Source organism: Calliphora vicina, chromosome 4, assembly GCF_958450345.1.
Source record: "Calliphora vicina chromosome 4, idCalVici1.1, whole genome shotgun sequence".
Lineage (NCBI taxonomy): Eukaryota > Metazoa > Arthropoda > Insecta > Diptera > Calliphoridae > Calliphora > Calliphora vicina.
In genome coordinates this window covers 88,374,384-88,389,196 of record NC_088783.1, presented here as the reverse complement: position 1 = coordinate 88,389,196, position 14,813 = coordinate 88,374,384, and the positions used below count along the sequence as shown (strand labels likewise).

Genomic DNA, 14,813 nt, shown 5'->3' with positions numbered 1-14,813 from the left:
TTTATTTCAATTCGCCACTGCTGTCACCTTGTTAAATACGCCTTGCCTTGGTCGTAACCTTCTATAGATTCGCCTTGCTATAGAAGTTGACGACTAGGGTTCTATAAGTCGATTGTTCGAATAATTGACTATTTCCTGAAAAAGTCGAAAAATCGAAATCGTTTTTTGGTCGGAAGAAGTCGAACAATCGATTAAGTTATCTCAAAAGTCGAATAGTCGAAAATAGTCGATAAAAGTCGAAAATAGTCGATAAAAGTAAAAAAAAGTCGAATAGTCGATAAAAGTCGACTTTTTAGATTGTTAAAAAAATATTGCACTTGCATTTTTTGTAGTGTATGCTAATATATGTAAATAATAAATAAATGTTTATAAAATAAAGCTTTTTTCTACACAAACTTCTTACAACATTATTCTAACTATTATCGCCTTGATAAATTTCATTTTTATTGATAAACTTTACAAAAGGCGCATCAATAAATGTAAAAACCATGTATTTTTTACAAGAAATGGTAAAAAGTAAAAAATATGTAAATAATAAATAAATAAAAAAATAAATGTTAATAAAATAAAGCTTTTTTCTACACAAAATTCTTACAACATTATTCTAGCTATTATCGCCTTGATAAATTTCATTTTTATTGCTAAACTTTACAAAAGGCGCATCAATGAATGTAAAAACCATGTATTTTTTACAAGAAATGGTAAAAAGTTGAAAAAAATCGAAAATAGTCGGAAAGTCGATTAACTAAAAAGACGAAAGTTCGAAAAGTCGACTTTTTGTTTCAGCTGTAGAAACCCTGTCTCCACGTAGCAATATTTATTGCTGCAATCGTCAAATTTGATTACGCCAAAGAAATTTGCGAGTGTAGACAGCAATTTGCATATGTAGCTATCCATTGCGCAATGATTGCTCTACTGATTGCCTGAGCAATTATTGCTAAGCAATGAGCTGTCAGTTCAGTAGTTTTTAATGTAAAATTTCTTCTTTCTATGAGTCGGTGCGATTAATTTACACATATTTAATTTATTTAAGTACCAAAAGTAAAAAACAAAGAAGTTAGTGAAAAAATCATTCAACACAAAATATAAGCAAAATACACATCAGTTTTTCATAAAATTTCTCGTGTTAAAAATTTTGTATTTGTGACGAAAGTTTTCTTCACCTAAAGCAATCGCTCTGCTCTTGTTATGCCGACGTTATTGCTTGTGCTTAGCAATAAAAATTGCTACGTGGAGACATAGGATTAACTTTTTGATAACGTTATCAATAGTTCAATTTTTTTCCGAACTTCGACTTTTTTCAGCAATATAGAAAATATAATTTTAGTTGACATCACTTACATCAACTGTTATCACAGGAATCCACGTTTCAGTTCTATTGCACTTTTAAAACTTCCGACACCAACCAATTGTGAGAACATATAAGTTTGTCATTCCGTTTGTAATTTCTACATTTTTCATTTCCGACCCTATAAAGTATATATATTCTGGATCCTTATAGATAGCGGAGTCGATTAAGCCATGTCCGTCTGTCTGTCCGTCCGTCTGTCTGTCTGTTGAAATCAATTTTCTGAAGGCCCCAGATATCTACGGGATCCAAATCTTCAACAATTCTGTCAGACATACTTTCGAGAATTTTGCTATTTAAAATCAGCAAAATCCGTCCATAAATAACGGAGATATGAGCAAAAATCCGAGACAACCTCTGAAAATTTCATCAAAAAACACAATGTATTGCATGCTTTGACAAAAAAGCTACAAAACGTATGTTTTTGGATGTGCATGCTTTATTTTGTTTTTTTTTGTGTTTTGTTTCTTTTGGCGTTGTTGTTGTTTTTTATACAACTAAACGTTTGTTTGGTTGTGTGTTGGTTTTTTTGACAAAAAGGCAACAAATCGTATGGTTGGATGTGCATTCTTTGCGTATTTTGTTTTTTTTTTTTGTGTTTTGTTTCTTTTGGCGTTGTTGTTTTTCATACAATTAAACGTATGTTTGGATGTGTGTTGGTTTCATTGGCTTGCGTATTTTGTTTTTGTTTTTTCTTTTGGTGTTTTGTTTCGTTTGGCGTTGTTGTTGTTTTTTGTGTTCTTGATAAATTTAGGATGCTGTACGCTGAAAGTGGGCAATGTACATACATACATATATACTAATTATAAAAAATAATAATGCATCCACAACAAAGGTGAAGGGTATATAAGATTCGGCATAGCCGAATATAGTACTCGTACTTGTTCAAGGTGCATTTAATAAGGTGCCATCGGCAGCACAGCTGATTTTAGAAATAGCACGCACAAATGTCAAACTACATATATAAAAAATATTCGACCGTAAGCCCGTATGTAAAACTCTATGTATAAAAAATAAGTGAATTCGCCTGTACTTATTTCAATTCGCCACTGCTGTCACCTTGTTAAATACGCCTTGTACTTGTTTTTTTATTCAGTTGTTTAGACAAGTCAGGGCACACTTAGAAAGGTGACTGCATCACTACAACAATACAAAAACAACAGGTACTTTGTTTTTGTTAAAAAGTAGGTGAATTGTCAAAGTTGCCTGTTGTTGTTTTTGCTTTTGGGTTTGTTTTATTTTTCGCCACAACAACCACAAGTGAATTGACAATTCAAACTGAATAAAAACAAGTAAGAGTGCTGTGCCGAATCTTATATACCCTTCACCAAATTATACTTCAAAATTTTAAATATTTTTAGGTAAACAAAATTTAATTTTTTTTCCAGTTGTTTTTTGAATTTTTTGGAAAAAAAAATTTTTCAATTGTTATTTAAAATTTTTTTTTTTAAATTTAAAATTTTTTTTTTTGTTTTTTTAAATTTTTAAAAAAAAAAAAAAAAAAATTCGGGTTCAAAATTTTTTTCCCGATTTTGACCCATTGTAGGTCCAACTTACTATGGTCTTATATACGTCGTTGCAAATGTCTTTGAAATATCTATCATTAGATATCCATATTGTCTAATCCAGATATAGGTAAAAAATCGAGGTTGTCTTGGTTTTTCCCTCATATCTCAGCCATTTGTGGACCGATTTTGCTGATTTTAAATAGCAAAATTCTCGAAAACATGTCTGACAGAATTATTGAAGATTTGGATCCCGAAGATATCTGGTAACTCTGATAACTCTACTCAACTGCAACAACTCTACAACCCTACAACCCTACAACAACAATTCATCATTTTGTAAGCAAATAAATAAGTTAAGTAAAATATAAAATTTAAGTATTTCATTTATATATTTACTTTATTCATTTATATATATATCGATATATATATATATATATATATATATATATATATATATATATATATATATATATATATATATATATATATATATATATATATATCGAGGTTGTCTTGGTTTTTTCCTCATATCTCAGCCCTTTGTGGACCGATTTTGCTGATTTTAAATAGCAAAATTCTCGAAAGCATGTCTGACAGAATTATTGAAGATTTGGATACCGAAGATATCTGGGGTCTTCAGAAAACTGATTTCAACAGACAGACAGACAGACAGACGGACATGGCTTAATCGACTCCGCTATCTATAAGGATCCAGAATATATATACTTTATAGGGTCGGAAATGAAAAATGTAGAAATTACAAACGGAATGACAAACTTATATATACCCTTCTCACGAAGGTGAAGAAGGGTATATATAAGTCGACTTTTTAGATTGTTAAAAACAATATTGCACTTGCATTTTTTGTAGTGTATGCTAATATATGTAAATAATAAATAAATAAATGTTTATAAAATAGAGCTTTTTTCTACACAAAATTCTTACAACATTATTCTAACTATTATCGCCTTGATAAATTTCATTTTTATTGCTAAACTTTACAAAAGGCGCATCAATAAATGTAAAAACCATGTATTTTTTACAATGGTAAAAAGTTGAAAAAAGTCGAAAATAGTCGGAAAGTCGAAAATAATCGAAAAAAGTCGATTAACTAAAAAGTCGAAAGTTCGAAAAGTCTACTTTTCATAAAGTACCAAAAGTCGAAAGTTCGAAAAGTCGACTTTTTAAAAAACGGAAAAAGTCGACTTTTTGTTTCAGATATAGAACCCTTGTCTCCACGTAGCAATATTTATTGCTGCAATCGTCAAATTTGATTGCGTCAATGAAATTTGCGAGTTTCCATTGCGCAATGATTGACTGAGCAATTATTGCTAAGCAATGAGCTGTCAGTTCAGTTGTTTTTAATGTAAAATTTCTTCTTTCTATGATTCGGTGCGATTAATTTACACATATTTAATTTATTTAAGTACCAAAAGTAAAAAAAAACAAAGAAATTAGTGATAAAATCATTCAACACAAAATATAAGCAAAATACACTGTTGCGATTTGTTACATTGCTCTAGAGGGGCGAGGCATGCTGGGTTTTTCTTCCGGCTATCTTCAGTCGAGGCGCGGTACTTTCTCTAGATTTTTATTTGCACAACAATAGAAAATAATTCATGCCTCTGATATGGTCATACCTATGGTCACAAAAAAACAATTTTAGCAAAACATTTTAAATTTTTTCTTTCACTTCTTTTTAATTAATTTCTACTTTCTAATTCATTACTAACATTAAATTTGTAAATCTTATAAAGAATATATATATATATATATATATATATATATATATATATATATGTATGCACAGCGCATACTTTCGGGACTTTTTTTCGATACAGCGTATATTTTGAGGACTTTTGCATACTTTGGGGACAGTCCCCAAAGTTTTTATATGTCTTGCGCATAGTTTGGGGACATGATACTTTGGGGACATTTTTTTCAATTTTTTATTATTATTTTGTTTTATACCTCCACAATTCTACTCTTATTCTTTGTTATCGTTTCGTGTATATATACGTCCTAAATGTCTAATATTTCCATTTTAAAATTTATTTTCATAACTTGGTGTTGCCACACTTTCAACAAAAATTCTGTTGCAGCGGTTAACATCAATATTTGTTTTTACTTTTTCCGCACGTCGATTTTTCTTTAACGCCGTTGATAAGAAAAACTAGTCACAGCCTTTGATGTTTGCAATTTTGCCGCATTTAATATTCTTGTTGGATATACCTAACTAGTAGAAGTATTTATAATATTTTACTATGTTGTTTTACGACATTTCTATTTGTATAGTTCATTAAAACTGCGACTACTTTTGATGCCTGTTTTAATATTCTTGATCAATAACATTGCTTGACAAAATTCAAGTTTATTTCGTGTAAGAACTTGTATACAGTATGCAGGCATTTTTTAATAGCAAAAAACACTAAAACAGGTGTTGGAAGTCATCAAGATAACCACCACAGATTTTATTTAAACATTTTTCCTTTAATATATTTTTCTTACCTATGGCCGGTCGCAGAGATATTCTGTGAGACGTTGATTTAATCACAGGTATATATTTGTTTGACTATAAATTCTATATCATTTATAATTCCTATATTTTCCTAAATTTTAGTGGCCCAGAAACATCTTTCAAATGCTCCCATTTAACCTCTGTCCTATATATCAGGATATAGAAAACTTCATTCATGCAACGAGAAAATAACAAGTCGGATTTTTTTTTTTGGAAAAAACAAATCTTGGGCAGATCATGTTAGTTACATTAAGCATTGTCTGGACTTAAATCTGGAATGTATATTAATCATGGAACATTTTGTTCTGAGTTTGTGAACAAACAAATTTTGGCGGCAGTTCATACTTTCGGAGCCAAATATTGAAAAAAGTACATATAAAATGGTAGCCTCAAAAATCTTGATGTACAGAAAAACTGTTTTTAGCGAAGACGGCGTTCGAAATACCCCTGAGAATATAATCCTTGCTCAATACAGAAAACTATTTTTTGCTCCAAAAATTTTGAGATGCAGAACATTTATTTTATTGTATACATTTTTCTCATGTTTGTGTAAACTAGATTTTTCCAATATCTGTTGGACATATTTAAAATTGAATTCAATGACTTTAACGCTCCCTTAAAGCATAAGAACAACTGTATAGCGATGAAATTTTAATTGTCTGATGATCGGAAAATAATTGACGATATCTTCCATATAAGTTCCCCTTTAGAAAATTGTATCTGTGCATTGACTCAAATATTTTTTGTTTGTGAATGGTTCCAATGGCATAGTATTATAATTGATTAAACTTAATTATCTCTTAAATTTAAAAGGTATTTGTCCATAATGGACTTAACACTCATACTTGTGCGTATTTAATTTTTTAGTGATTGTTTTAATTTTTTAGTGATTGTTTTAATTTTTTAATGGTAAGTAAAAAAGGTAAACATTTTATGCTTATCCAAAGTGAATATTAGTGGTCATAAATTCGGAAATAGACATTCATACAAAAATCAAAGGTTTATATTTAGACAAATGTGCCACAGAAAGCACATTTTAATAAATACATATAAGGCGAAGACTGAAAACATTTTGATATCTGCAAATGAATTAGATTAATTAAAAATAACCCTGAATGATTGGACATTTGTAAGCTTATGTATAAATATTTTGCTTCGAGTATTAATAAAAGAAACTACCCAGCGGGAAAAAAGAGTTAGTAAAGTGGCCTTCCTAAAAGCTTTTTTTTGCAGACACAAGCACACCCCCTCTGCATTGCAAAATCATTTCAATTTTACACGGCGAGTCATTGGCAGCCAAGTGCTTGCCTTCTCTGTTAGAGGGTTACTTAAAAAGGCCTATTAAATGGTCTTCCCTTGAAGGCCTATTAGAATATCTTTTGCTGAAGGCTTAGAAGACCAATAACGGAATGTATATAAGATGGTCTTCCGTTAAAGTCATATTAGAAGATCTTCAGTCGAAGGCTTGTAGAATGTCGGTATAGGAAATTATAATAAAAGTTTTAGGGACTTATTCATACGAATTTATCAGTTTTTTAAAACAAATTTTCATACAAAATTTGATATATACAACTTTGATAAATTCTTATCAATAAGTCAATAAGACTTTTAATATAATTACCTGTGCAGAATACAAAGGCTTCGACGGAAGCATGTCTAAGAGGGTTATTAGGGAATACATTTTTAATAAATTCAATATTAAACTTAAGGAATTAGCTTTAAAGAGTCGCATGTGTAGTTTTAATTATAAAACACTACTTTACGTGAACTCTTCAACATAAAGTTAAGCAAAAAACTAAATTTTTGGAATGAAAAGAATACATTCTTCTGTTTTCAGATAGAGGTTTATAAAAAAGAACCCAATCATGTTTGAATTTTAATAATTGTTTGGACTTGTTTTGCAATGCAACATATAATGTGTATGAATCCTTCGAGAAGGGAAGCAAAGTGCTTGTAGAAGGCAGTGTCTTTTGTAAAGTGTAAATATGGCTCCTAGAAGGCCTAAAAATCGAAGTCCTAGCATTTTCCCGCTTTATTTTAACCAATATCTTCATTTATGTAAAAGATTTTTAGGGTTACCGATTTATTTGCAAAAATTTCCCACAATTCCGAAATTAAAAGATTTTTGACTTTTAGGGCTACCGTTTTATATGCAAAAACAGATATCGGAAAAAATTATACGCATTCCTTCTCAAAAAAAGTCTAAAGTGATTATTTTAATAAATAAAGATTTAAGTCATTGTTCATATATCAAACATTATAACTGTGTGTCAACTAAGGACTTCGCAAAAGATGGTAGGCTATGGAATATTTGGTCAAATGGAAAGCATATGTAAGAACTTTTATGAGTAATATAATTAAAACATAATTGTATTTCAGCGATTTCGTTAGTTATAAAATGTTAACGCTACTCAAATATTTCAGAAGTATTTTGTTATAGATGTCATCTCAGTACTAATGTATTTAAATAAATATGCAAGTTAGACATCTTCTAAAACTCAAACTTATTTGGGGGCTAAATTTTAGAAAATTTTTTTAGTCATGTTAATGTGTGAATATACATACATTCCAGGGAAATATACATACATGTATATATATGGGGCAATGAGTAATTAATGACCGATTTTGGAACGTGTCAAATATAATTTACTTAAAATATAATCCCGATTACAATCGGGGACATCATTGTTTTCATGTGTTGTAATATCAGAATAAGTCTATACATATAATCATGATTTAGTAAAACACTACAGTGTTGTTACCATGAAATGCATTTAAAAAATTAACAAAATTTTAAAGAGAAAAAATTAGAAAAATAAGTAAATGGAGTGCTTTATTCGGTATGATTTCTATGAGTATTATTTATGCAAAATTAATAACTTTTAATTTTGCAAATTATGAAAGTCGACTCTGCATTTTATGAAAAGTCGACTTTTTGCAATTTTAAAATTGTTGAATTTCCAAATTTTTTAAAATATCTTTTTTCTTTTTTATGTTCAAAATATCTGATATGTATCAGAATTGCTAGTTTATATTCTATATGCCTAATTTCATTTCCCCGATTACGATCGGGGACATCATTGTTTTCATGTGTTGTAATATCAGAATAAGTCTATACATATAATCGTGATTTAGTAAAACACTACAGTGTTGTTACTACAAAATTCATTTAAAAAATTAACAAAATTTTAAAGAGAAAACATTTGAATAATAAGTAAATAGAGTGTTTTATTCGGTATGATTTCTATGAGTATTATTTATGCAAAATTAATGACTTTTAATTTTGCAAATTATGAAAGTCGACTCTGCATTTTATGAAAAGTCGACTTTTTGCAATTTTAAAATTGTTGAATTTCCGAATTTTTTAAAATATCTTTTTTCTTTTTTATGTTCAAAATATCTGATATGTATCAGAATTGCTAGTTTATATTCTATATGCCTAATTTCATTTCCCCGATTACGATAGGGGACATCATTGTTTTCATGTGTTGTAATATCAGAATAAGTCTATACATATAATCGTGATTTAGTAAAACACTAGTGTTGTTACTACAAAATTCATTTAAAAAATTAACAAAATTTTAAAGAGAAAACATTTGAATAATAAGTAAATAGAGTGTTTTATTCGGTATGATTTCTATGAGTATTATTTATGCAAAATTAATGACTTTTAATTTTGCATATTATGAAAGTCGACTCTGCATTTTATGAAAAGTCGACTTTTTGCAATTTTAAAATTGTTGAATTTTCGAATTTTTTTAAATATCTTTTTTCTTTTTTATGTTCAAAATATCTGATATGTATCAGAATTGCTAGTTTATATTCTATATGCCTAATTTCATTTCCCCGATTACGATCGGGGACATCATTGTTTTCATGTGTTGTAATATCAGAATAAGTCTATACATATAAGGTCTGTTCGCGTACTTTCCAGTAAAAAATATCCAGTAACTTTATGATAGAGAGTAATTTTTAATTTACTCTCAATCAAAAAAATATCCAAAAAAGTACGCGAACGCAAATTTGTAAAAAAAAATTGCAAGTTTTGTTTATAAACAAAGATTAGTAATGCCCTTTTGCTGAAATCTCAATCGCTAACAAAACACCAAAAAACAAACAATTGAAATTATGATTTTTCTTATAAATAAATGGATATTTAAAGTTAACAAAACATGTAATATCATTACAAATATATTATTGTTTTAAAACTTCATGTTACAAACATATTAGTAAAATAAAAATTTACATAAAATCGCTAAGAGAAAAACAAACTAAGTGGTTTTAAAAACGCTAGATTGACAATATTTGTTATGATTTTTCACAACAAACAAACTCTTTTAAAAACTAATTTATGATAAATAAAATTAGAATAAATCTAATTACAAATAATTTTTTAATATTCGTGTGTTATTAATTTTTATATTTCTTTCAAAAAATGTAAAATTTACCAAATTTTTGTTTTCTTTGGTTTGTTTACGTATTCATATTTCAACCATATGTTGTGAACATATTTTACTGGATATTTTTTCCCCAGTAAAAAATATCCAGTAAAATAAAAAAATTCTCTATCATCGAACTGTCATTTTTATCGCTCTCTTACTCTCTCGTTGCAAGTTTTCAAAAGTACGCGAACGGAATCCAGTAACAATAGTTGCAAATTGTTACAAATTGTTACAAATTATTGAGTACGCGAACAGACCTATAATCGTGATTTAGTAAAACACTAGTGTTGTTACTACAAAATTCATTTAAAAAATTAACAAAATTTTAAAGAGAAAACATTTGAATAATAAGTAAATAGAGTGTTTTATTCGGTATGATTTCTATGAGTATTATTTATGCAAAATTAATGACTTTTAATTTTGCATATTATGAAAGTCGACTCTGCATTTTATGAAAAGTCGACTTTTCGCAATTTTAAAATTGTTGAATTTCCGAATTTTTTTAAATATCTTTTTTCTTTTTTATGTTCAAAATATCTGATATGTATCAGATATGTATCAAAAATTAGAAAAATAAGTAAATGGAGTGTTTTATTCGGTATGATTTCTGTAAGTATTATGGTATTATTTATGCAAAATTAATAACTTTTAATTTTGCAAATTATGAAAGTCGACTCTGCATTTTATGAAAAGTCGACTTTTTGCAATTTAAAAATTGTTGAGTTTCCGAATTTTTTCTTTTTTATGTTCAAAATATCTGATATGTATTAGAATTGCTTGTTTATATTCCATATGCCTAATTTCATTTCCCCGATTACAATCGGGGACATCATTGTTTTCATGTGTTGTAATATCACAATAAATCTATATATATAATCATGATTTAGTAAAACACTACAGTGTTGTTACCACAAAATGCATTTAAAAAATTAACAAAATTTTAAAGCGAAAAAATTAGAATAATAAGTATAGAGTGTTTTCATATAGAAGGTGCCACGCCCACTATAGCCATTCCGCCCATTTTTTCCAAAAATATTCTTATGGATGTCAAAGTTGTCCATACAGTTTCTGAGATATGCGACTTTTAATACTTATTTTGAAAGTGGGCGTGGCACGTCGCATTCAATTTTATATATATAGATATGCCTAACCCCGTGTCTATGTAAGACAAATATTTATTATGCTAAACGTCAAATTGTTATCATGATAAAAAATTAGCAGGTACAGACGGTATTTATTAGCGTTATAACGTCGTTATGACAGTGTTGTCTAAACAATTGTTTAGACAACGTTGTCTTGATAACAAACGTCATTTTATTGTAAAATTTGTTTAGAATTTTGTTTTTGTGCAATTAAATTTGATTTTTAACATAAGTTTTAGTGAAATTAGTGTTTATTTACAAAATTTGCATTTAATTTTATTTGTTTTAATAAAATATAGCATTATTTCAGCAAAATTATCTGTGAGTTGTCGTGATAATATCAGCATTTTGTTACCCCTATTCATTAACATAAAAAAAAAAATTGACAATTTTTCTGCCGACGTTTTGTCAAGTGCCGTGATAAATAATTGTCTAATATAGACATGGGGTAATTTCATTTCCCCGATTACAATCAGGGACATCATTGTTTTCATGTGTTGTAGTATCAGAATAAGTCTATACATATGATTTAGTAAAACACTACGGTGTTGTTACCACAAAATGCATTTAAAAAATTAACAAAATTTTAAAGAGAAAAAATTAGAAAAATAAGTAAATGGAGTGTTTTATTCGGTATGATTTCTGTAAGTATTATGGTATTATTTATGCAAAATTAATAACTTTTAATTTTGCAAATTATGAAAGTCGACTCTGCATTTTATGAAAAGTCGACTTTTTGCAATTAGGAAAATAAGTAAATAGTGTATGACTTCTATGAGTATTGTGTGTAAAAAATTATTTTAAAAATTTCGCGCGATTTTTCACTTTTTTGTAGAATGTTATTGTTTTGAGACATAATATAAGATTTTAATCCTTAATATTATACATCGTTGGAAAGGTATTTCGATGTACTTTTCAATAATTTATAGTCTGGTATGAACTTTGTTTCTCTAAAAAAAACAACAACAATTAACTAATATCGAATAAAAAAACATTAATTTTATATACTTTACCCTTTTAAACAACAATATCATCCCCATTTATTAAGATATACGTGTATATCTATACATCAAAAGAATGCTTGAAATCTTTTCTACAATTTGTTTTATATTTATCGGTACCGTTATTTCGATGGATTTGTGAAAAACGGCACTTTTATCACAAAATTTTATATAAAAAATACTTTTTGTGCGATTGGTCTTCATTGAGTTATTAAATGAGGTCATATTATATATCGTTGAAAAGGTATTCTAAAGCTCTTTCTGATGATATATACATTGTTAGAATCGGTTGATGAATATAGAAAAAATTGCGTATACATGTATAAACTTTAAAATTCTATAACTCCAAAACCAAAAATTTGTTGCCCAAAAGACATATACCACAAATTATAGAATTGAACGCTTTATAAGTGATAAATTTTTTTCAAGATTGGAGAGTTATATATGGAGAGTTAAATATATTATAAATATAAACCAAAAAATATGTATATATTTTAATATTCATGTCATCTATGTTTATACAAGCTTTTTTTGCTTATATTGATTATGAAAAAACATAGTATGGCACCCCTCTTTTGATTTTTAAATACCAATTACTTAAGAATACTGATTATTTTTTAGCAATACCCAAGCGGTTATTATAACGGTATTTCTAAAACATCATTGTACCACAAATTTGTGCATTGTATTTAGTGGTGATAATCTGTGAAAAATATATTAGGATATAAACACAATATATAAAAAACATAAAATTGCTGAACTTGTGCTGTTTATCGTTTAATTCTTTTTGAAGTATTTAAGTTTTTTAACGTTTGGGTGAAGTCCAGTTTTTGGTAAGTTGTACAACAATTTTAATTACAATGAAATTTAAACTTTTAGCTGAACTAGAAGCAAACCATTTATTATACCCTACACCACTATAGTTATGCGTTTGTGCTGATGTTTGTAACACCCAAAAATATTGGTATACTGGCATTAAAGTATACCAATCTGCTCAGAATCACTTCCTGAGTCGATTAAGCTATATCCGTCTGTCTGTCTGTGTGTCCATGTAAACCTTGTGCGATGAAATTTGGAACGTGCGCTTCTTTTGGTCCAAGGACGAACGCTAGTGAAAATGGTTGCAATCGGTCCATTATTTCACCTAACCCCCATACTACCGGACCCCTCGAATAGGGCTTTTGACCTTATTATGTTAAATGATCTACTATCTCTATAAAAATTGGCAAAACTTAGTCTTATATAAGTCTTAATAACTATAGCGATTTTCATAAAGATTGGGCATTATTTGACCCTAGCCCCCCTACAAAGTCCTCCTCAGAAAATGACTTGAATGTCCCACTTATAAACACTAGTATCACGATGAAATTTGGCACAAATAAGTTATATAAACATTAATTCCGACAACAAATTTTATAAGGATCGGCCCAAGCCCCCATATAACCGGACCTTCCGATATTGGCCTTTTAGCTTATAACTACGTCAAATATACTACTATCTTCCCAAAAATTGGCACATCTAAGGTTGGTGTAATCCTAAAGAACACTGTAAATTGTCGTCATGATCGGGCATCATTTGACCCTAGCCCTCATACAAAGCCCCCTTCAGGAAATGATTTGAACGTCCGCAATTCATTTATAAACAGTAGTATCACGATGAAATTTGCCACAAATAAGTTTTATATAAACATAAATACCGACAATAAATTTTATCAGGATCGGACCAATTTTTACCATAGCCCGCATACAACCGGACCTACCGATTTGGGCCTTTTAGCTCATAACTACGATGAATATAATACTGTCTTTCCAAAAATTGGCACAACTAAGTTTGATATAATCATAAATAACACTGTCAATTTTCGCCATGATCGGGCCTCATTTAACCCTAGCCCCCATACAAAGCCCCCTTTAGAAAATGAGTTGAATGTCCAAAATTCACTTATAAATACTAGTATCACCATGAAATTTGGAACAAAAAAGTTTTTTATAAACATAAATCCCGACATTAATTTTATAAGGATCGGACCAAATTTTTCTCTAGCTCACATACAACCAGACCCCAACCGATTTGGGCCTTTTAGCTCATAACTACGTCAAATATACTACTATATTTCCAAAAATCAGTATAATTAAGTTTGATATTATAAATAACACTGTCGATTTTCGGGCCTCATTTGACCCTATCCCCTATACAAAGTCCCCTTCTGAAAATGACTTGAATGCCCACAACTCACTTATAAACACTAGTATCACGATGAATTTTGGCACAAATAAGTTTTATATAAACATAAATTTTATACGGATCGGCTCAACTTCTGCCCTAGCCACACAACCGGACCTTCCGATTTGGGCTTTTTATCTTTTAACTACGTCTAATATACCACTATTTATCTAAAAATCAGCATAATTAAGTTTTCTATAATTATAAATAACACTGTCGATTTTCGGGCCTCATTTGACCCTATCCCCTATACAAAGTCCCCTTCTGAAAATGACTTGAATGCCCACAACTCACTTATAAACACTAGTACCACGATGAAATTTGGCACAAATAAGTTTTATATAAACATAAATTTTATACGGATCGGCTCAACTTCTGCCCTAGCCACACAACCGGACCTTCCGATTTGGGCTTTTATCTTTTAACTACGTCTAATATACCACTATTTATCTAAAAATCAGCATAATTAAGTTTTCTATAATTATAAATAACAATGTCGATTTTCGTAATGATCGGGCCTCATACAAAGGCCCCTTCAGAAAATGACTTAAATGTCCACATGCCTCCTAGTCAGCATACAACCGTACATGAACAGACATTAATTAGAACCTATGTAAAATTCAGCATAAAT

General features: G+C 29.1%; 1 long non-coding RNA gene across 1 annotated transcript; it reads left to right on the top strand.

Moving 5' to 3' along the window:
- Positions 1 to 5,067: 5,067 nt before the first annotated feature.
- LOC135957855 (uncharacterized) lies at positions 5,068 to 7,629 on the top strand. Its single transcript, XR_010576432.1, has 2 exons — positions 5,068 to 5,412; positions 5,477 to 7,629. It is a non-coding gene; the product is annotated as an uncharacterized LOC135957855 (long non-coding RNA).
- Positions 7,630 to 14,813: the final 7,184 nt, after the last annotated feature.